At 42.8% G+C, this 25,256-nt stretch overlaps 1 protein-coding gene across 1 annotated transcript in view; it reads right to left on the bottom strand.

Moving 5' to 3' along the window:
• Positions 1–25,256, bottom strand: part of LOC117349254 — a 74,966-nt gene that overhangs the window by 33,031 nt on the left and 16,679 nt on the right. The gene's annotated exons all lie outside the window — the stretch shown is intronic.

Raw genomic sequence — 25,256 nt, 5'->3', positions numbered from 1 at the left:
CAGGATGTATTTTCATTGCCACAAAAACAATATGTAATTATATATTGTGAAATATTTATTTCTAATTACAAATAAATGTATGTGGGCAGACACGCCTGGAGACGGATAGAGGAGCGGTGTCTCGGTTCCTAAGACCAGTGTCCTTCAACCTTTTGACACCTGTGGACCAGCGGAAATAAAATAATTATTTTGTGGACCGGCACCAGACCGCGGACTAGCAGTTGAAGAACACTGAGCTAAGTCGTACCCATCTCCACTCAATCTCCGCCCCAGACCCTGCCCCCATAATAGTACTAATTGTAACACCATTTTTTCCATTAATTTTTCATATATACACACACACACACAATATAATCGTATTAACAACACATAATGGTTAACCATAAAATTAAAATACACAAAGCACACTGTATGCTTTTTAACATTCATTCCAACCAGAAAACAGATAACCCCATGCAAATGCAGGACCAAAAACTAAAAGTACTAATATTTACAAACAGATATACTGTATATCTACTGTACCCGAATGTGCAGCATTTCAATAGCCTTGAGCTTATAGGTGGTATATATGAAATTAATTTAAACAACAAATTTTAGTACCATGACTATCTATGGATCCTGAACCTGGTACATATTCATATTGGGTAGGGGGAAGCAACCACTGGCAGGGGATGACTTCCCTTAATGCCTTCAGTGGAGAAATGCTCAATCAGAGTACCTTTCTGTAACCTGGATGTGCCAGATATCAGGTCTAAATACCAATATCCATCTTTTTGGACATCAGCATCCCTTCCTCTTCTGAAATCAGAATCGGGCATCCTCTACAGCAGGGGTGTCCAACTTTTTGGTTTCCCTGGGCCGCATTGGCCGCAAAAAAATTTTCTGGGGCCACACAAACATGCAAATGCTGCAGCAAGACAGAGGAGAGAGCTGGCAAGACAGTAAACATCCGGGGGCAGCAGAGGAAAACACTGCATCGTCCTCGACCAGGGCCGCACAAAATACTTCACGGGGCCGCATGCAGCCCTCGGGCCGCAGGTTGGACACCCCTGCTCTACAGCATGCTTCTTTTCAAATTCTCTTTTAGCCTTCTTTATAGCATATCTAGCTTTGTGAGCTATAAAAGTGCACCAAGACCTTATATTGGGTCTCCCTGAGAGATACCTTCATTGATAGGGAAGAGATGCCTTTCACAACAAATTTGAGTAACCTGGATAAAAAGCATCACATTAAGTTCTCTTCTCCATAAAAGTGCCAAGGAAGCAAAGTCCGAAGAAACCTAATTTCTTCCAGTATTTTATCTAAAACAATTACTTTGATTTCTGCATCAATCAAAAGACTTTCTGCCAATATTTCTATGCTTGTGGCATTTATAGCCAGGGCTGGCTTAGTCATTGGACCAATGAGGCACCGTATCATGATGCCAGCAATACAGGATGCCAAAATCCCTAGCATCTGATGTCACCTTCCTCTTTCCTCCGGATTCAGTATATCTCTCTCCTCTTCTGTTCTCACCACCCCCAACCTGGTCTCTCTCAATCCCTTCTGCATCTCCCTCTCCATTGATCCAAAATTGCTCCTTCTCTTCTCTCCATCCTCTCCACCATGGTCCTGTAAACTGTGTGTGAACTACTGGCAGCAACAGCCTGAAAATTGGCTGCCTTTGCCCAGGCTCCTCCGTTGTGTTCCACTCACAGGAAATTGCATCAGAGGAGGTGGGACACAGCAGAGGGAAGACACAGAGCACAGGCAAAGGCAGCCTGTCATAAGGCTGCTGTTGCCAGCAACTCGCAAACAGTTTACAGGACTGTGGGGAGGAAAGGGAGAGGGAGAGAGAAGAAGAAATGATGCTGGACCCATGGCGGTGGGGAGAGAAAGGGAGAGATGTTGGACCAAAGAAAGAAATGAGAGATGCCGGTCATGTGGGGGAGAGGCATGCTGATGCAAGTTGGCTCAAGGTGCCACAATTCCTTCTGGCCCTGCTTATAGCCACATTATAAAGACTATCAATATAATGCCTGAGTTGTAAATAGCCAAAAACTCCACAGAAGGGATAGCAAATTGCAACCGGAAATCCTGGAAAATCTTGGTGTACCCCTCTGTATCAATCAAACCTATATATTACCTTGATTTTCCATAAAGCAAAACTAGCATGATCCATTCCTGAAACAAATTGCAAGTTACCCCTAATGAAAAACCAAGAGGTTGACCCAAGGGTCACATTTTACCATCCTGCACATCCACTGCCACACCTTGTGTATGGAAGTTACTAAATGATGCGATATAGGATACACTGACAAGCTTGTAGACTGGGCATTGTCACAAACACTCCTCAGAGCGTAGCTCCACAGTGACAAAAACTGAGATTCTGGCGTGTCCCCTATAACAAGGGGTATCTTCAGGTTTTTTAGTTAGCCCTAGGTGAATGCCTAGGCTTGGGAAGCAAGGGTAAATATTAGCTCTAAGTTATTACCACTCAGACAGCATTCTTCAATAAAGAATCAAAGTTTTATTCTGACCTTGGTGGTCCCAAAAAGGTGAAACATAAAAGGCAAATATTGGCAAAACAAATTCAGTTGTAAAAGGAAAAATCAAAATACACAAGCAAAAATCCCATACAGGTTATCTTGCCAGAGTTCTTGCACTCTGATTCAGCAATATATTTTATAATGGTATTCAAACATAACATAAGAATATAAGAAATGCCTCTGCTGGGTCAAATCTGAGGTCCATCACGCCCAGCAGTCCGCTCATGCGGCGGCCCAACAGGTCCAGGACCTGTGCAGTAAATTTCTATCTATACCCCTCTATCCCCTTTTCCAGCAGGAATTTGTCTAATCCTTTCTTAAACCCCAGTACCGTACTCTGCCCTATAACGTCCTCTGGAATTGCATTCCAGGTGTCCACCACACGTTGTGTAAAGAAGAACTTCCTAGCATTTGTTTTGAATTTGTCCCCTTTCAACTTTTCCGAATGCCCTCTTGTTTTTTTATTTTCTGAAAGTTTGAAGAATCTGTCCCTCTCTACTCTCTCTATGCCCTTCATGATCTTGTAAGTCTCTATCATATCCCCTCTTAATCTTCTCTTTTCCAGGGAAAAGAGTCCCAGTTTTTCCAATCTCTCAGCGTATGAAAGGCTTTCCATCCCCTTAATCAATCGTGTCGCTCTCCTCTGAACTCTCTCGAGTAACGCCATATCCTTCTTAAGGTATGGTGACCAATACTTGACGCAGTACTCAAGATGTGGATGCACCATTGCCCGATATAGCGGCAGGATAACTTCTTTCGTACTGGTTGTAATATCCTTCTTGATTATACCTAGCATTCTATTCGCTCTCTTAGCGGCAGCTGCGCACTGTGCCGTCAGCTTCATTGTCATGTCCACCATTACCCCCAAGTCCCTTTCTTGGGTACTCTCAGTCAATAACATTCCTCCCATTGTATAATTATACCTCGGGTGTTTGCTTCCCACATGCAATACTTTACACTTCTCAACATTGAATTTCATCTGCCATCTCTCTGCCCATTCCCCTAGTTTGTCCAAGTCTCTTTGCAATTCTTCGCAGTCCTCCTTTATCCGAGCTCCACTAAATAGTTTGGTGTCGTCCGCAAATTTTATTATCTCATACTTCGTCCCTGTTTCTAGATCATTTATGAATATGTTAAAAAGCAGCGGCCCAAGCACCGAGCACTGCGGAACACCACTCGTGACCTTTCTCCAGTCTGAGCCCTTCACCCCTACCCTCTGTTTCCTACCCTCTAACCAGTTTCTGATCCATCTATGCACGTCTCCGTCCACCCCATGGTTCCTCAGTTTCCGGAGTAGACGTTCATGAGGCACCTTGTCAAAGGCTTTCTGGAAATCTAGGTATATGATGTCTATGGGGTCTCCTCTGTCCATCTGTTTGTTAATTCCTTCGAAGAAGTACAATAAGTTAGTCAGGCACAATCTCCCCCTGCAGAAACCATGTTGGCTGATTATCAGAAGTTTGTTTCTTTCAAAATGTTCATCGATGTTTTCTTTTATCAGTGCTTCCGCCATTTTCCCCGGAACCGAGGTCAGACTCACCGGTCTGTAATTTCCCGGGTCACCTCTTGATCCCTTTTTAAAGATGGGCGTAACGTTGGCTATCTTCCAATCCTCCGGAATCACACCTGTTTTCAGAGATAGGTTGCAAATTTGCTGTAGTAGTTCCGCTATTTCCTCCTTTAGTTCCTTCAGAACCCTTGGATGGATTCCATCCGGACCCGGCGATTTGTCAGTTTTTAGTTTTTCTATCTGCCTGCGCACATCATCAAGGCTCACTTCCATGGATGTTAACTTTTGTGCTTGATTTCCATTGAAGATTTGTTCAGGTTCCGGTATGTTGGTTGTGTCTTCGCTTGTAAATACAGACGAAAAGAACATGTTAAGTCTTTCTGCGACCTCTTTCTCTTCCTTCACCGCTCCCTTCCGGTCTCTGTCGTCCAGTGGTCCCACCTCCTCCCTAGCCGGCTGTTTCCCTTTAATATATCTAAAGAACGGCTTGAAATTTCGTGCTTCCCTGGCTAGCCTCTCTTCATACTCTTTTTTGGCTTTTCGAACCACACGGTGACATTCTTTTTTATACTTTCTGTGATCTTTCCAGTTTCCCTCAGATTTGTCCTTTTTCCATTTTCTGAATGAGTTTTTCTTATTGCCTATCGCTTCTTTCACTATTTTAGTTATCCACGCCGGGTCTTTTGTTCGACTCTTGTTGCACCCTTTTCTGAATCTGGGGATATACAGATTTTGCGCCTCGCTCACCGTGTCCTTGAAAAAGGACCAGGCATGTTCTACCGTCTGCCATTTTTTGGAAGTGTTCCTAAGTTTCTTCTTTACCATTCCCCTCATTGCTTCGTAGTTGCCCTTCCTGAACTCAAACTTCCTCTCAGCAGTATTTGTTAGAGGCATGAAACATAGATAACTTCCAGCAGTCAGGTAAAGGTCTAAACAAACTTGTGCCACAGAAAATGTTAGAAAACTTTGTTTGGCAGCAAGCCCCAGTACAGCTTTGCAAAGAACCCCCGTCTCTCCAGCTACCTCCAGGAAGGCAAGGCAGCTGTGTGAGATTAGGTGATTAGCTGCCAACAAACGGTAGCCACAGTATGTTTGCAAAACTCCAAACAAACTCATTCACACTATTCTCAGGTTCTATAACTTCAACCTTTACTTTTAGGAAAAATCAGTTTCCAGCATTCAGGTAAGTACATTTCTGAAACCAAACTAATAGTTAGCTCCAAAGGCAAACCACAAATTCTTCAGGCATTTCTTACACAAAAGGAAAGGCAGAACAAAAATACACTCACTGCTTTCCAGCTACTCACTGCCTGGTTCAATTTATGTCCATAAGATCTGTCTAGTTCTCAAGTACAGGACCAGCAACTTGTATCTCCATGCTTTCCACACAATCAGGAATCTGGAAGTCTGAGGTGGGAAGGATTTCTTCCACCTCCTGCATGGGCCAATCGGCACTTCTGGCTCTGCCTCCTGCCTTGAGCTGCAGAAATGACTCCTCTTGGTCACTTGCTCCTCCTCCTTCTGCTTGCTTCAGCCTGCTCTTAAACAGCTCCGAACCAATCCCCTTCAGCCTGTAGAGGGGGATGGGCTTTGGTTCCAAAGCAGCCTTTCCCTGCCTGAGTTTTCTAGGTGCAGCTAGTTTCTCCGTGGCTTTTTTTAGCTATCTTATAGACTGGAGGCTGTTGTTGCCAGTCTGCCTGCCTCTGCTCCAGATCACTATTGCTCTGATCATAGGGGCAAGGGAGGTCAGCCTCAAGTTGGTCCCTGGAATCAATCTAGTCAGCTCTTCTGCACCAGATCCTATTAGAGGCAAAACTAGTGCTGGTGCTAGGTTTGTCACAGCATGCAGAAGATATCTAGGGTAATGGGTCTTAAAAAAAAAAGGTATGAGCTACCCATGAAGTACAGAGCGAAAACATACCCCCCAATCTCTGATATGTTGTAGAAGGGCAGCTATAATGTAATACCTGAGATCTTAGATCCATCAACTCATCCAAAGCTTCAAAGGCATTCATAATTTGTGCCCCCGATACAGAAACTTATAAAGACACATCACCTTATTTCCCAGGATAAACCGTGCAATGAGATAAAAAGAGGTAGCACCTGCATCATATAAAGTCATTTAAACAAGAAAAACATTTTATCCAGATAGATTCTCAACAGGGGGGGCAAAGGTTGTTATGTTCACCACAATACTGAAGCTCTCTCAGGAGCAGGGGAATGTTATATGGGTCCCTAAGTCTTGCAGCAACTGTGCTCCTAGATAATGGATTGATCTCAGGATAAAATCCACATCTCCATTCCTCTAGTGTAGCATCCAACAAGAGTATCACCTCAGACTTACTACAGACAGAAGAGGTACCATAGATACCTTCTGTAGTAAAAACCCCTAGAGACAAACCCTTTGACCATTACAGCATCAAAATATTTTAAGAAAATTCAGTTGTTCTGATTTTTATTTTATTCCTAAATAGGTCTTGCAGCTTGTCTGAAATTAGAACTAGCCATTTGCGAGCTATCACAAGTCAAAAGTCCTTGTTTTTATTTTTAATTTATTAATAAAAAACTTTTTAGCATTATTGATTTTTCTTATTCTTTTGTGTGCATTAAATTCTTCATTTCAACTGCTGCATGATTTTCTATACTTTTTAAATAAATTGATTCAATACATTTTTATGCTAAAGGGAACCTCAACCACAGAGGATTGATATTTAGCTTGGATGTTGTGTAGCTCGCAAATGGCTAGTCTGCTAAGACAAGTTCTAATTTCAGACAAGCTGCAAGTGCTTGAAGTCTTTTCCCTTAATTAAAAAATTTTTTTAAATAGATTTCACACATATTTATAATTTTAGAAGGGGTAATAGTGTATAACTAATTATTTGAGTGTGTTTGATTCCTAAATAGGTATCAGTGTTTAAAGCATTTGAAAGCTCTTCCCACTCAGACATTTCCACCATGTGTACCAAGGAAGTTTCCCATAAACAGAAAATAGAAAAAAGTTCTTTATTATACCTTGCCCTAGAATCCAGATTATAGATATGTGATGGTTCCAAATTTAGGGCTCCTTTTACAAAGGTGTGTTAGGGCCTGAACACGCGGAATAGTGCGCGCTAAAATGCCTCATGTTCTAGCCGCTACCGCTTCCTCTTGAGCAGGCGGTAGTTTTTTCTGGTAGTGCACGCTAATCCGGTGCGTGCGCTAAAAACGCTAACGCACCTTTGTAAAAGGAGCCCTTAGTTACATGGAATTTTGGTTATAATATTTTCAAAAAGGATTATCTAACTTGAGGTTACACAAAAGCACAAATTAAAATAATCAGTATCTGAAGATATTACATAAAGGAAAAAAAAAAAAAAGGCTGGCTGTTTACATTCAGTTTCCCCTCTCATCCCCTCTCAACTTAAAAAAAAAAAAAAAATCAATCATAGATTTGTAAAGCTATTTTCTGTGCTTTCAAACCTACCATGGAGAGATTTAGCTTTCAACCCAATGTGGCTTTGTTGGGCAGATTCTCTGAACAACTGGCGATCATTCATGCAGAAAGTACATTGTTCTATGGTACACGCTGTTAATGTATGCCAAATGTCATATAATGAGACTTCAGAATCGGACAATGCTCCTTTTTTATTACAAGACTGGTTCCAGCCAAGTGTCACATGATAGCAGATTGAGAGGCAGAAGGTATACAAGTTATTATCTTCATGAATATCTAACTGCATAGCTCCATAGCCTGACATATTTTTTAAAAAACACCACAATTTCCCATCAATCTTTCTGGCATGCCCTGTTAAAATGTGATAGAATTCCCCATTAACTAAACTATGCCATACATATACAAACATACTCCCTTCATTTTGAGATCTGATGCATTTATTTAAATTCTTTTCTTCATTTCTGAAAGCAGTAACACATTAGATTCTTAGGGATGGTGTCTTGAGAATTCATTCTGACCGTAAACATAAACATAAACATAAACATGTCCTCATCAATATTCTGCCAGAGACCTATATCTAGGTACCATCACTGAATATAAGGACCTATTTGAACATGTCCTTGCTCCGACAATTATGCAGGTACCATCCAATATTCAGCTGTGACCTGTATAAGATACTTATATGGGTCCAGGATGAATATCAGCTGAGACCCACATAAGAGGATCTGTCAGGTTCCCATAACTCCCCCTTTATGGTCCCCTTTGCCTTTCTGATATCACAACTAGATTCTATATAATCCCTTATGGTTCCAATACCTAACCTCCCACTCTACTCTCCTTTCTGGACCTAATTCTCCTACTCCGTTAACCATCCCAGCTGCATGTTTCAGTTCCACCCTTTCCAATTCCACCATCCATTGTCAGAAGCCCTGATTTCTTCCATCACCCCCTGGCTTCTGTCCTCATAGCCCCCCTCCCCCAATCTTTGGAATTGTCCAGAGTTTGGCAGCTAAGATTTAATGCTAAAAAATGCAGGATCATGCATCTGGGCTTCAAAAACCCAAGGAAGTGGTACAGTTTAGGAGGCAAAGGACTTTTGTACATGAAAAAGGAGTGGGACTTAGGAGTGATTGTATGCGATAATCAAAGGTGACCAAACAGGTAGAAAAGGCATTGGCAAAACCTAGAAGGATACTTGAGAGGAATAGATGGCAGGAAAAGTGAGGTAAAAATGTTAGAGACCACACCTTCAAAAAGATATAAACAGGATGAAGTCAGTTCAAAGGGGGTGATCTTCATCATATAGACTTAAATATCTCAATATGTATATTTTGGAAGAAAGGCAGGAGAGGGAAGATACGATAGAGATGTATAATTACTTCCAAGGCATAAATACATCATTTGAAAGAAAACTTTGGAATGAGGGGGCATAGGATGAAGGTGAAAAAGGATTGACTCAGAAGTAACCTAAGGAAATACTTTTTCACAGAAAGGATTGTGAATTCATGGCATGACCTCCTGATAGAGGTGGTGGAGTTAAAGACTGAATTTGAATTCATGAATGGTTAGGACATGTATGTACATATGATCTATAAGGGAGAAGAAGAGACAGTAGATGGCATGGGTGGACAGATTGGATAAAACATATGGGGGCCTGATATTTAACACTATTTAGACAGCTGGGACAGCTCCCGGCTATCTAAATATCACAGTGCCTGCTATCCACTGATATTCAGTGAAAGATAGCCAGTTATCTCACACTGAATATCCTGATCTCTGGACTGGCCATTAACCAGCTATGTAGTGCAGCATAGCTGGTCCCCAACAATGTTCAGTGGCTCACCAAATAAATTTGGTGGCCAAAGACAACTGCTTAAAAGGGTGGTATATCTTTGGCCATTGAGACCTAGCCAGCTAGCCACTGAAAATTGGCATAGCTACTATGTCCTGGCCTGCCGAAAATAGACCAGAAAGTTAATGACAGATATTGCACTGGCACTTAATTTGCCGTGGACTTTGGGAGATCACTGGCAATCTCCTGTGATCTGAATAGGAGACTGATGGTCTTTTTTTTGTTTTCATTTTTCATTTCTCTCTCCTGTTCCATGGTCATCAGCTTTTTGCTCCCTATTCTATATATTCCTTTCAATAACTTAGCTGCCAAGTATTAGATCATTCTTAGAACATAAGATTTGCCGCTGCTGGGTCAGACCAGTGGTCTATCGTGCCCAGCAGTCTGCTCAAGTGGCGGCCCTTAGGTCAAAGACCAGTGCCTATTTGAGTCTAGCCTTACTCGCGTATGTTCTGTTCCAGTAAGAATTTATCCAACCTTGTCTTGAATCCCTGAAGGGTGCTTTCCCCTATAACAGCCTCCGGAAGAGCGGTCCAGATTTCTACCACTCTCTGGGTGAAGAAGAACTTCCTTACGTTTGTACAGAATCTTTTCCCTTCTAACTTTAGCAAGTGCCCTCTCGTTCTCTTCACCTTGGAGAGGGTGAACAATCTCGCTTTCTCTACTGTCAATTCTATTCAATATCTTGAATGTTTCGATCATATCCCCTCTCAGTCTTCTCTTTTCAAGGGAGAAGAGGTCCAGTTTCTCTAGCCTCTCGTTGTACAGCAACTCCCCCAATCCCTTAACCATTTTTGTAGCTCTTCTCTGGACCCTTTTGAGTAATACTATGTCCTTTTTCATGTACGGTGACCAATGTTGGACACAGTATTCTAAAAAAAATAGGACTCACTGATTCAGTGAGTCCTGAATCTCCTGACATAGTCTGGGTCTCCTAAAGCAGCAGTAGCAATGGCAGCGGGCAGGCAGAGGCAGCGTGGTAAACAGGGTGGGCCTGGCTTGCCATGCCGGAGCCTTCCTTCTTCCGTGTCACTAATGACATCACTGATGATGTGGCAGAGAGAAGCCCTGGCAGGGCAGGCCACGAGCAGCCTTTTCAGAGCGCTGCCTGTGCCAGTTGGCCTCCGCCACCACTGCTGCTCCTGCTGCTTTAGGAGGCCCAAAAGTATGTCAGGTCTCATAGTGTGTGTGTGTGGGGTCGTCGATCAGGAAGTGTTGCACAAGGGGATAGGAGGGATGGAAGGCTGCTGCACAGGAGGATGGGAGGGAGAAGTGAATTGAATCAAAAAATCAATTCAAAAGGCCAAATTGAATTAAATAAAAAGAAATTTTTCCCAGAATTCGGCAGCACTAGTGTCCACTATGTTGCAAATCTTTATATCATCTGCAGAAGAGCAAACTTTCCCACTACTCCTTTAGTAATATTACTCAGAAAGATATTGAACAAAATTGGCCCCAGGACCGATATAAAAAAATCAATCCAGGCTCATGAAATGCACATTATATGATGCAGAGTAGAAGTAGCACATTAATAATTTTCTAAAAAGCAACAACCTGGAAGCAACACTCAGGTTTTAATAATAAGAAAAGCTTTTATTAATTTTATTTTATAGCACGCATTATGATTATTATCTCCTAGTGCAAATAAAGATAGAGATCTAATTTGCCAAAGCAGCAGGAAGCAATGCTTACTGGATGGAAATAAAATCATTTTGTCTGCTCTTAAGGGCTATTAGACACCAATCGCTCAATCAAATTTCAGGTGTCAGATTCTATTTGGTGTAGGAAAGTGAACAAAATCCTTAATGAGTACAGCCATCCTGTATCATTGCTTTGATTCAAATTGAACTCTGACTGCCACACTGTTGCCACAATAAATTCAAATGTAATTTTGTTGAGAATATTTGTGCACTAAGCATGATCACCTTCATTTACTTTTCATGTGTGCAGGATGCACACAATAAGGCTGATGTACTAAGTTGCATAAAACTTAGCACATGACAAAAGTGTCAAACAATGCATGTTATTCTCTTTGGAAACTTTTGCATGGGCTATTTGCCATTTTTCTGAGTGTTATTTAGTTTTGGTAATACACAACACAAAATATATATAAAACAGGTAATTTTCTGCATAATTATGCAAAAGAGCACCATTTGGAGTCAGCATGGAGAACAGTGCCCCTCCCCCAAATGTTGCAGGTGTTAATACTGAATTGATCCTCTTTTTCTTGCTGTTAATATCCTTATCTTATGTCTGCCCCCACCAAAGGAAGCAGGCAAACTTCATAGATGGAGGCATCTGTGGGGTGATAAAGCAACTAAGGGCTCCTTTAATGAAGGCGCGTTAGGACCTTAAAGCGTGGAATAGTGCACGCTAAAATGCCGCATGCTCTAGCCATTATTGTCCCCTCTTGAGCAGGTGGTAATTTTTTGGCTAGCGTGCGCTGAAAACGCTACCGCACCTTTGTAAAAGGAGCCCTAAGTGTTGCAGCTAGCTGAAAGGGAAAGCCTTGCAGGATGTTCATAGAATAGCAGCATTGTACCATTTCCTCCTCCCCCCATGACATTCTTCCAGTTGGCAAAGAGTACGGGCAGGAGATAGTTTACACAACTGTGATCAAGAAATCCATGTTACAACGGATGCACCAAACACAGCTGTAGGTCAGATGTACCCTGCATGGCACAAAGGTTTAATGTTTAATAATAGTTAATATACCTCATTTTAGCAGAGACAAGCAAAGTAGTTTACAACTCATAGTAACATAGTAGATGACGGCAGATAAAGACCCGAATGGTCCATCCAGTCTGCCCAACCTGATTCAATTTAAATTTTTTTTTTTTTTTTCTTCTTAGCTATTTCTGGGCAAGAATCCAAAGCTTTACCCGGTACTGTGCTTGGGTTCCAACTGCCGAAATCTCTGTTAAGACTTACTCCAGCCCATCTACACCCTCCCAGCCATTGAAGACCTCCCCTGCCCATCCTCCACCAAACGGCCATACACAGACACAGACCGTGCAAGTCTGCCCAGTAACTGGCCTAGTTCAATATTTAATATTATTTTCTGATTCTAAATCTTCTGTGTTCATTCCACGCTTCTTTGAACTCAGTCACAGTTTTCTTCTCCACCATCTCTCTCGGGAGCGCATTCCAGGCATCCACTACCCTCTCTGTAAAGTAGAATTTCCTAACATTGCCCCTGAATCTACCACCCCTCAACCTCAAATTATGTCCTCTGGTTTTACCATTTTCCTTTCTCTGGAAAAGATTTTGTTCTACGTTAATACCCTTCAAGTATTTGAACATCTGAATCATATCTCCCCTGTCTCTCCTTTCCTCTAGGGTATACATATTCAGGGCTTCCAGTCTCTCCTCATACGTCTTGTGGCACAAGCCTCCTATCATTTTCGTCGCCCTCCTCTGGACCGCCTCAAGTCTTCTTACGTCTTTCGCCAGATACGGTCTCCAAAACTGAACACAATACTCCAAGTGGGGCCTCACCAATGACCTGTACAGGGGCATCAACACCTTCTTCCTTCTACTGACTACGCCTCTCTTTATACAGCCCAGCATCCTTCTGGCATCAGCCACTGCCTTGTCACACTGTTTTTTCGCCTTTAGATCTTCGGACACTATAACCCTCAAGGTCCCTCTCCCCGTCCGTGCATATCAGCTTCTCTCCTCCCAGCATATACGGTTCCTTCCTATTATTAATCCCCAAATGCATTACTCTGCATTTCTTTGCATTGAATTTTAGTTGCCAGGCATTAGACCATTCCTCTAACTTTTGCAGATCCTTTTTCATATTTTCCACTCCCTCTTCGGTGTCTACTCTGTTACAAATCTTGGTATCATCTGCAAAAAGGCACACTTTTTCTTCTAACCCTTCAGCAATGTCACTCACAAACATACTGAACAGGATTGGTCCCAGCACCGAACTCTGAGGGACTCCACTAGTCACCTTTCCTTCCTTCGGGCGACTTCCATTAACCACCACTCTCTGGCGTCTGTCCGACAGCCAGTTTCTGACCCAGTTCACCACTTTGGGTCCTAACTTCAGCCCTTCAAGTTTGTTCAACAGCCTCCTATGAGGAACTGTATCAAAGGCTTTGCTGAAATCCAAGTAAATTACATCTAGCATATGTCCTCGATCCAGCTCTCTGGTCACCCAATCAAAAAATTCAATCAGATTCGTTTGGCACGATTTACCTTTTGTAAAGCCATGTTGCCTCGGATCCTGTAACCCATTAGATTCAAGGAAGTACACTATCCTTTCTTTCAGCAACCCTTCCATTATTTTTCCAACTACTGAAGTGAGGCTCACCGGCCTGTAGTTTTCTGCTTCATCCCTGTGACCAAAATTTAGAAATAGAAAACAACATTCCAAACTTGAAAGGATAGGGATCAAGAAGAGGCAATAGTAGACAATAAGAAAGGATTGTTGATTGTGAGCAATGCAAGTATCTACCACACTCCTGACCATTCTAAAAGTTCATGTAGGAGGGTTCTGCCCTCAGAGGTGGGGGAATGGAGTTCCATAGTGAGGGATAGAGCAGAAAAATTACTGTGCCTTGTAGAATCAAGGGAAGAACAGTCTATCAAGGAGATGGATAGACAATGCTTAGCAGTAGAACCAAGAACTCCAGAAAAATTATAGAGGATAATCAATGGATATAGTGGTGTCCTGCTCCTCATCCCCCTCCCCCCACAGCCAGTATGATTTCCTTGTCCTTTGCCCCTCCAAGTAAGCAGGCAAACTACAGATGACCCTATATATGTTTAAATCAATAGTATTACTATTAAGTATATGTTTGTAATTTTTAGATGTGCCAACCCAAAGATTTTTCCCTGGGAGAAAGAAATATCTTAAAGGAGATTCAGATGGGAAGTCTCTGAAGAAGCCTGAAACCTGGTATACTGTCAGGGACATTTTCAAAACACTAAGATAAAAACATTTTCAAAACACTAAGATAAAAACGGCATAAACCGACACTTGTTTTTATCGCCAAAGTGTCCAAGCGCCATTTTTTTAAACCAACTTTCTAGACATCTTGCTAGACTTCCTAGCCTAGCATCCAAATTTCAAAGGGAGGCATATTATGGGTGGGCTTTGAGCATGCTTAGACTTGGAAGTCTTGCAGTAATATTAGAACCTTTCCCAAGATGTCTAGGATGGAACTTAGATGTTCAGAGTTAGACCTGTTTTAAACGCATCTAAGTGCTAAAAAGATACTCGCACTGACCAGATGACCACTGGATAGATTAAATAATGACTCCCCCCCATTCCCCCAGTGGTCACTGACCCTTCCCTCCTAAAAAAAAATCTGAATGAAACAGTGCCTACCTGTCTCTAGAACAGCAGCACCTGCTATGGGAAAGCCTAGTAGAGTTGCACACAGTTGTCTTATGTAGCCTGGTGGGTGGGCTAGTGAACTAAATCCAGACCATTTGGACATGGGAGTGGCCAGTGTTGTAATGGATTGGCCACACAGACATGCCAACAGAGCAGTGGGGCATCTTAAAGGGCACTGCTGTGAACTAATAGACAAACTAGTATGTCAACAAATATCAGACTTCCTAGAAAACTTGTCAAAGCTAGACCAGGCCCAATCAGGATTCAGAAGACACCTGAAGACAGAAACCATACTAGTAGCAGTACAGGACTTGGTCCTCAAACACCATGCTAAAGGAGAAGATGTGCTGCTGGAGTTCCTGGTCCTTTCAGCAGCCTTCAACCTAGTCCAACACACAAGATGCATAGAATCGGGCCTCAAAGGAAAAGTCATGGAATGGATAGAGTCCTTTCTAACCAAAAGACTAACGAGGGTAGAATGACAGAGGAACACAAGCAACTGGAAAGAAACAAACATTCGGGTACCAGAGGGATCCACTATGTCACCAATGCTGTTCAACATCTTCCTCTAACCACTGGGGAAATTCATCAGGAAACTGGGATGGGAATGCTACATCTACACAGACAACGTCCAACTGATCATCCTACTAAAGAAACAGGATGCAAAAACTAAAGAGAGGCTCAAGACAGGCCTACAAAAAATCTTCATATGGCTCAAAACAAATGGACTAGTAGCTAACAAGGAAGAAAACAGAACTACTTCTAATTTTAATAAACTATGAAACTATGCAAAGATGCCTATGAATAATTTACCATTCTAGATATTTTATCGTTTTTATCTTATTCCTTCCCAATGGCTTTTTTTTTCTCTTTTTTCTTCAAAAATGTAGTTCTCCCTCCTTTCCTCTTATTTTACTATCCTACCCTATGCTAAGTTAGTGGGTCCATGGTAAGTCATGTTTGTTTTTTTATGTTAATGTCTCCTTTTTTAATTGTCATGTATTATTTTAATATACAACGCTTTGAATTTTATGTTTAGCGTTTAATCAAATTTTAATAAACTATGAATTAACAAATGTGGAAGAAATAGCCCAAGATACCAACAACTCTGAACAGCAACACCATACAATCATCTATGAAGGGGATGAGATACCTAGGAGTATGACTGAACCCAAACCTTTAGTATGTGTCTTACCTCATTCAATTCAAAGTTGTAGAGTCAGGAAATCCATCTGCAGGTTCTGGTCGATACTGGGAGTTCACACTCAGTTATGACAATTTCCGAGGATTGTGTTTTAAAAGGAGAAGAAACTTGGTTGAAACATTAAAACACAGAGTTATGGGTGTAAAACGAGATCAAGCAAAACCCCATGGAGTTTGCGGCAAGTGTGTGCATTGTGTACACATCTTAGTGAGTGATCATTTAGTGATCTCAGGCTCCGCCAGAAAATATTTTTTAAGAACTAACACTAACTGTGAGTCCCTGGGCGTGGTGTACTATATTGTGTGCCCATGTGGGAAATATTACATTGGGCACAAAGTGCTTACAATAAAAGTGAGAATAGCGGAACACCTCAGTAATATTAGGAGAAAGCATTTACAAGCTCTGATAGTTTCCCATTGGTATGACCTCCAGCACAGCATTGAGCAAGTTAAATACGCGGTGATATATCAAAGTAATAGTTCAACTGGGGGTGATCAGTCACTTGCTTTACTTACAAATTTATTTATGAGTGGCAAACTTTAAGCCCTGGGGTCTCAATGCTGAAATCGAGTGGTTTCAGATTTGAGGTTCCCAGTCTTGATGTTGGGGAACCAGTGAAAATGTATGTGATAACGACTGACCAATGAGTGGAGTCATTGGGCTGGGTTGACAGTGAAACACATAAGTAGATGGGAGGAACGCTATAGAATTGTGGAACTCAGTCAGAGGGTTGGCGCAGAGAATGACATAGTGAGTGTTACCCACGGGTACCTGCGGGTAGCCGCAGGTAACCCACTGAAATAGGGACATTAAAAAAAAAAAAAGGTCATCGCGGGGACAGGGAGAAGGCCATTCTCTGCCTCGTGGAGCAGTGAATGGCCTTGTCCCTGCAGTTAACTGAGGATCACGTGGTCCAGCAGCACCTTCGCTGGCTTACTTTAATTTTCATCTTAACAAGCCACTGGAGCCTTGAAGTCGTGTGCGGGTGCCGGAAAGTCCTCCTCTGACACAACTTTCCGGCAGCTGCATGTCAAGGCTCTGGCGGCTTGTTAAGATGAAAATGAAAGTAAGCCAGCGAAGGTAAGGGGAAGGAAGGGAGGGAGCTGCTGGACCGTGGCAAGAGGGAGGGGACTGCTGGCTGGGCGAAGAGGGGTGATGAAGAACTGATGCTATATACTTTGATAGGGAATATATGTGGGGGCAGGGACGGGAACTGAGCTCGCGGTGATAGGACAGGGACGGAGATGGAGCTCTCGGTGACGGGATGGGGATGGAGCTTGCGATGATGGGACAGGGATGGGGACAAGCTCATGGGGATGGGGTGGAGACGGGGACAAATTTTATCCCTGTGTCATTCTCTAGGTTGGCAGTCTCCCTGAAACTATGGGCCAGAAAACAGAGGTAATTTGATTGTTTTCTCACGTTTTCACACGGGGGGGGAGGTGCTGGTTCGAGGCAGGGGGGGTGCCGGATCGCAGGGGGGGCCTTCGAGGGGAGCAATGCCGGTTTTCGGGGGGGGGGGAACGCATCAAAGCGAGTTTCCATTATTTCCTATGGGGAAACTCGCTTTGATAAACGAGCATTTTGGATTACGAGCATGCTCCTGGAACGGATTATGCTCATAATCCAAGGTACCACTGTATATATTTTTTTAAAATACCCTAAGATTCTGCATACAGTACAACCCCCAGAGAAAAAGAAACAAATGTATTTCTTTCTGAGCAGTGCAAAAGATAGACAGCAGATTAAAATACTCAAAATTGACACAATTCAAACACTAATTTGAAAATAAAAAAATTCCCCCTACCTTTATTGTCTCCCTCCCTCCATGCTGTGATAGGCGGGGCTAGTGTAGAAACTGTCATTAAGCATCCATATTTAAAAAGAAATGCATCAAAAAATATTTTATTTTAAACGGAAGAACAAATTTCAGAGCTGATTTTACAATGTTCCCAAACGTGGAACCTACAATTTAAAAAGGGGGGTACCCTTTTAAAATTTTAAATTCTGACATTTTTGTATTTGATGTCTCTGAAAGAGGGTATTCTTGGCTTGAGTGCAGAGTGCGTGCTGGTGTATGATTATGCATTCTGACTACTAGGTATTACGGTTCTGAGTAATGAATGATTTTGCGTATTAGCAACAAGATCTTGAATTTCCCCTGCTTTCAACTGGGAGCCAGTGTAATTCTTTCAGTAGTGGGGTGGCACTTGTCTGCCTTGCTTTTTCTAGCAAAAATCATGCTGCCACGTTTTGTACTATTTCATGTACTTCAGAATGCTTAGCAGGACTGCATTGTAGTAGTCAAAGACTGAGAATATCAGGGATATTATTCCATTGGACATTGCTTGATCGGTGAGGTAGGGTTTAAGTTTTCTAATCTAGTAGAATCTGTCACAGGCATTTTTTACAATGCGTTGGATTTGTAATGTCATGTCTAGGTTTGAGTTCATAGTTCTTACAGGGAGTTCTCAGTTATAGAACATACTTCTCCACTTAATCTACACAGTGCTACTTAATCTACTGTATGCACATATTGCAAGACTTTGCTTGTTCAGAACAATCACTATACTCCTGCAGCGTCAGAGAGAAAAGAACAATCAGCTTTATTGTGATGATGTGATGCGTGTATACTGTATGTACTCGGATTGCAAGACTTTGCTTGTTTAGAACAGTCACTACATTTACATAGTTTCCCAATATTCTCGTCTCTCGGGATACTCTGTCAACTGGGAGAAGTCGGAGATCTTTCCTCTCAATGACCATATTTCCTTCTCAGATCTAGCTCACTTCTCTTTTCCATGGTCACAAGGAGCTGTGAAATATTTGGGAATCCTAATTCATAAAGATCCAGATCATGCTCAGGATCTTAACATATCCAAAATCAAAAATTTAATTTTAAATACTACAACGCGTTGGTCTCCGCTTTATCTGTCCTGGTGGGGTAGAATAGCCTCCATTAAAATGACTCTGGCTCCACAAATTAATTACATTCTTTCTATGCTTCCCCTTTTATGCCGGAAAAAATTCTTTCATTGGCTTAATATGAAAATTTCTGAATTTATTTGGAACAAGAAAAAACCTCGTATTGCTCTCGCCAAGCTGAAGGCCTCTAAGATTAATGGCGGCCTAAATCTACCAGATTTTTACTACTATTACATTGCATCATTAGCCAAATATGGAGCTCAATGGATAATTGACTCGAACCCTCAAGATCAACCAGCATGGTTCGAAATGGAACGCTTTTTATGTACACCACTACACGTCTCGTGCTTTCTTACAGTGTCAATACCTAGACACTTGAGAAGGTATTCTTTATTATGTGCAACGCAGCATGCTTTACGCCTATTAGATGCAGCGGCTGAAATTCACGCTGATGAAGGCCCACTCATGTCCCTTTGGAATAACTCTAAAATTCAGATCAATGGAAGATCCCTCTCATGGAAAAGGTGGCAGCGGGCGGGTGTGTGGTTTGTTCATCAATTGATCTCCTCTAATTCTTTTGTCCCCTTTGATATTTTCCGTTCCACATACTCACTCCCATCCTCTGTACGATCACAATGGCTTATGCTTACTGGAATATTAGATAATATACATACACGCCCTGATTTTATGACCTCTATTCATACTGTTCGTCATTGGTCTACTCTGGCTTTACTGAAGGGTAAGGCAATATCTCTTTTTTATGGTATACTAAGAGATCACTTCTTCACTTTTTCAACTCAATCTATGAACCATTGGGACTCTATTTTGAAAACCACGCTTTCTGAAATAGATTGGGAACTCTTCTGGTCTTCCACAAATCGTCCTCTTTTATCATCCAGAGTTTCACAATTAATGTACTTTGTTATGTGGAATGCAGTATGGACTCCATATCGTAAGTGGAAAGCGAATCTACAACAAGATTCTACCTGTTGGAACTGTCTGAAAGCACCCGGAACTCTCGATCACATGCTTTTCCACTGCAATATGGTTTATTCCTTTTGGCTTCGTATTTGGGATACCATAAAATCTATCACTAAATGTTCAGAAGTGATCTCCATGGATATTATAATTCTTCGTTCTCAACACCCATGTTTTGCACAATCAAATTGCCCGCCTAAACTCATTGACACCATGTTCGTGACAGCTCTAATGCATATTCTGAAAAATTGGAAATCATCCTCATTGCTAGACTACACTTTTTGGTGGAACTCCTTAAGTATGTACCATAAATTTGAATCTTATGCATATGAGAAGAAATTGTTTTCTCGATCTTCCACAAATTTGACACGAAACAAATCACCTTGGACATTCCTAGATTCATATGTTCGTTCTGCTCTATAGACACTTCTGCCTCTCTCTTTCTCTCTTTATATCTCTCTCTATTTCTCATTCTCTTTCTCTTCCTTTATATTTCTCTCTCTTTCTCTTATCCCTCCTGCTTCTCTGTCTTCTTCTATTCCTTTTCTAAGCAGTTCCAGATACTCTGGATCCTTCTCATTAATCTAGTTTTATTCAAATGATTGTAGATACGAATATTTGATACATGATTTTTATTATGATCTATATGTTTGAACTGCTTTCTGTTTATAATTCCTATAATATTCAATAAAATCATTGAACTAAAAAAAAAAAAAAGAACAGTCACTACACTCTTGCAGTGTCAGAGAGAGAGAAGAACCATCAGCTCAGTTGTGATATGTGTATACTGTGTGTACTTATATTGCAAGAAATTGCTTGTATATCAAGTTAAAATTTAATAAAATGTTTTGCTTATCTTGCAAAACACTTGCAAACCAAGTTACTTGCAATCCAAGGTTTTACGTGAACTCGCAGGCCTAGAGCATGCTCAGATGCTCAAGGCCCAGCAGACGAGAAGGCCGATCTTCAAGAGTGCCCAGATGAGGGTAAGAAGCGGCGGGGGGTGCCCAATTGTGTCGGGGGGGGGATGTCGGATCGTGTTGGGGGGATGCCCAATCGTATCGGGGGGGGGGGGGCGGATCATGGCGGGGGGGTGCCAGTTCGAGGCAGGGGGGGTGCCGGATCGCAGGGGGGGTGCCGGATTGCGGGGGGGGGGGGGGTGTGCTCGTAAATCGAGCCATGCTCGGTTTCCGAGGCACCGATTTTGCAAATGTTTTGCTCGTCTTGCAAAACACTCGCAAACCGGTGTACTCGTAAACTGAGGTACCACTGTATATTAGTACTTTTAGGTTTTGGTCCCGTATTTGCATAGGGGTTACCTGTGTTCTAGTAGGAATGAATGTTGAGAAGCATACAGTGTGTTTTATGTAATTTAATTTTGTGGTTAACCATTAATAAGATTATATTGTACTAGTGTTTAAGCCGTTACATTAACGGGTGCTAGAATATATGTCTGTCTGTCTTTCTTTCTTTTTGTCTCCCTGCCCCTGTCTCTTTCTTCCTTTCTTTCTGTCTCTCTCTCCCTTCTGTCTGTCTCTCTCCCTGGCCCCCTTTGTTTGTCTGTCTCTCTACCTTCCCGCTGTCTCGTTCTGGTGCGCTGCCTGCCTGTCTTTCTGTCTCTCTCTGTGGCCCCCTACCTGCCTGCCTTTCTCTATGGCCCCATTCTGTCTCCCCCCGCACAACCTTCCCCCCAAAGCAAAGCAAGTTTGTACCCTTGCCCCCTTTTCTCTCTCCCCCACCCCAACTTCCCTGTACAGAAGCAGCATTTCCCTCCTCCCCCCACTTTCCTGTGCAGCAACAGGAGCATTCCTACATTCCCTCCCCCTCCATTTCTCTGTGTAGCAGCAGCGGCATTTCCCTCCCCCCACCCCTCCCCACTTCCCTGTGCTGCAGCAGCATTCCCTCCCCCTCCATTTCCACCCCACTTGTCTGTGCAGCAGCATGTTTGTTTTTTCCCGGCTCCCTTACAAGTTTCAAGTTTCAAGTTTATTGAAATTTTGATTTACACGCAATATCAAATATTTGCAATGCGTATAACAATAATAAAATTGGGGAAATAAATGAATCATTTAAACAATAAACATAAAAACATATTCATAAATTAAAAAATACATAAGGAATACAGGGATAAAATTACATTTGTTTAAAATAAAAAAAAACAAACCCAAAAGAAAAACATTTAAGGAAGAACAACATCAGGAAAGGTATATTAAAAAAAAAAAAAAAAAAAATCATTAATATTTAAATGTAACTTAGGTTAAAAATACGTCTTTAAAAGAAGACTGAATCCAAGAATAAAAAGGGAGATCATAAGAAGGGAAACATTATCTGATTTAAGATTCAAATGCATCTTTATAAAGGTAACTTTTTAAATAACTTTTAAATTTTTCTAGAGAGGTTTCGGCGCGCAGAAAGATTGGAAGTTTGTTCCAGAGCTGAGGTCCAAAAATAAAAAAGGTAGTATTTCTTCTAGTGCCTATTACTTTCAATGATGGAGTGGTTAGTAAGTATTGATCTGCTGATCTAAGAGATCTAGCTGGGGAATGGGGTATTAAGTACCGATATAAGAATATTGGGGAATTAGTTTTCTGAATTTTAAATGTAAGCAGCACAATTTTATATGTTATTCTATGTGAAATCGGTAGCCAGTGTGCGTTTCGCAGAAGAGGTGTGACATGATCATATTTTTTAGAATGGGTAATAATTTTTATTGCAGTGTTTTGTATAATTTATAACCTTCGTATTTCTTTCTGTGTTATGCCTTGGTATAATGTATTACAATAATCAATACTGAAAATTATCAAAGAGTGAATTAAGATATTTAGAACTTTAAGTTCCAATCCTCGCCTGCGTCGCATGGCACCTTCCTTCGCCACCACCATTGACATGCCTGCATGTGCCAGAAGCCTAATGACGTCGGAAGCCGGAGCGCGTGCAACAAGTTTCACCCTGAGCGCAGCGGCAGCCACCGCAATCGGTAATCAGGGTGGCAAGGACGCAGCTCAGGAGACTGGGAAGGTGTCGGCGGGCAGCGGCAGGGGTCTCCTCCTGCAGGCACTTGTGTCTCAGGGGTCTGGCTCATCTCGGCATGGAGAGAGCTTGCCTGCACTTCCTCGCAGCAGCAGTTGGTGAGTGACATCGGAAGCCGGAGCGCGTGCAGCAAGTTTCACCCTGAGCGCAGCGGCAGCCACCGTGGTCGGCAATCGGGGTGACGAGGACACGGTTCAGGAGACTGGGAAGGTGTTGGCGGGCGGCAGCGGGGGCCTCCTCCTGCAGGCGCTCATGTCTCAGGGGTCCGGCTCATCTCGGCAGGGAGAGAGATTGCCTGTGCTTCCTCGCAGCAGCAGTGGTGAGTGAGGGCGGGAGGAGGGGAGTGGCCAGAGTGTTTCCTGCCGCCGGTTTCTAAAATGGAACACGGCCACGGACACACACCACAGTGACAGGGATCACGCCGTTTTAAAAGCGCATGCGCCGGTAAGGTTTTATTATATAGGATGTGTACAGTATACAGTGGTACCTTGGATTACGAGCATAATCCATTCCAGGAGCATGCTTGTAATCCAAAATGCTCGTTTATCAAAGCGAGTTTCCCCATAGGAAATAATGGAAACTCGCTTTGATATGTTCCCCCCCGACCCCCCCGAGGCCAGGGTGCTGCTCCCCCCCCACCACTTGCAAAGTCCCCCCATGTGATCCGGCACCCCCCGTGAGAACAGGCACCCCCCGCACGACCAACTTTAACTCATCTCCCCCGTCTGGCACCGGCACGAGAACCGCTCCCCCCGCTCGCAAAGGCCCCTCCCCCAGCTCAAATCGGCACCCCCCCGCCCGACCAACTTTAACTCACTCCCCCTTTGGCACCAGCAAGCAGCCCACAAATGCCAGTGCCGCTTGAAGATCTTCTTCTTCCCGGTCTCTGCCGGCTTTGAGAATGCATCTGTGCATGCTCAAGCCCTTCTAATTCTCCCTCTCGCCGAGGCGAGAGGGAGAATTAGAAGGGCTTGAGCATGCGCAGATGCATGCTCAAAGCCGGCAGAGACTGGGAAGAAGATCTTCAAGCGGCACTGGCATTTGTGGGCTGCGTGCCGGTGCCAAAGGGGGGGTGAGTTAAAGTTGGTCGGGCGGGGGGGTTCCTGTTCTCGCGGGGGGGGCGCCGATTCGAGCGGGAGGGGGCCCTTTGCGAGCGGGGGGGAGTGATGCCGGTTATTGGGGGGTGCTCGCAAATCGAGTCAACACTCGGTTTGCGAGACACGTTTTGCGAGAATGCTTTGCTCGTCTTGCAAAACACTCGCAAACCGGGTTACTCGCAAACCGAGGTTTGACTGTATATGAAAAATGAATAGAAAAAATGGTGTTATAATTAGTATTACTATGGGGGCGGGGTCTGGCCCATGACTTAGACTGTGTTTTGGATTTCGGCCCCTTAATGTGATTGAGTTTGATACCCCTGCTCTAATCTATTAATAAACTAAAATAATTTATCACACTGTATACACAAGAAAAAGAGGACATTTCTTAAATTTATCTCATGAACTGCAATATAATATAATAGTAAAAAGTATCTCCCAAATAACAGGAAAAACCAAACATGATGGACACAAAGAAAAATCTAAATGATTTATTGAACCAAAGAGCAGTGAATGAAGGGGGGTCAACATTCAAAGTGATTTAAGCAAAGAGGACAGGTTCTAGCCATCTTAAATCATGCTCAATGGGTCAGCCACCAATATTCAGTGGCACTTAACCAGGCAGTGCCATTGAATTTTGGCACTAACCAGCCAAACTGAAACTGGGTAGGAAGGGGCATTAAGCGGACAGAGAAGGGGAGGGGCTGGCAGTTATGAAGCTTCCAGCAATATTTAATGGAGGTGTCCACATACCTAACCAGGCAGATGGAATAACATAAAAAGCATTCTTATCCATGCCTGGTTAGATATCTGAGCACTGCCATTGCATATCAGCCAGTGCTCAAATAACTTCTGCGTAGCAGCTTGAGAAGTTTCTGGTGCCCCTTCCTTCTCCCCAATCCTGAGCCCTCCTTCCTACCTTCCAAAGAAAGAGTCCCCCATTCCCCATAGGCACCCCCGGCCATACCTTTCGTAGTTTTGGTGGTCTAGCAGATCCTAAGGACAGAAGCTCCTGCGTGTCATGGCTCCAGCCTCAAAATGGCCATTACAACCTCTAGCCGGTTGAATATTGACCAACTTATCTTTTGTTATAAATATGCCTTACATTGGTGGGGAAATATATCAAGGAAATTGTTACCAAACTTGATCAGACCCAGTGTCCAGTGCAGTGGTTAAAACTACAGCCTCAGCACCCTGAAGCTGTGGGTTCAAACCCACACTGCTCCTTGTGATCCTAGGCAAGTCACTTAATCTCCCCTATTGCAAAAGGTACATTAATCCCACCAGGACAGACCAGGAAAATGCTTAATTCTTGAATAAATTCATGTAAACTGTTCTGAGCTCCCCTG

Source organism: Geotrypetes seraphini, chromosome 15 (genome assembly GCF_902459505.1).
Source record: "Geotrypetes seraphini chromosome 15, aGeoSer1.1, whole genome shotgun sequence".
Classification (NCBI taxonomy): Eukaryota; Metazoa; Chordata; class Amphibia; order Gymnophiona; family Dermophiidae; genus Geotrypetes; species Geotrypetes seraphini.
The sequence above is the reverse complement of the archived record's forward strand: the minus strand, read 5'-3'. Positions and strand labels throughout refer to the sequence as shown.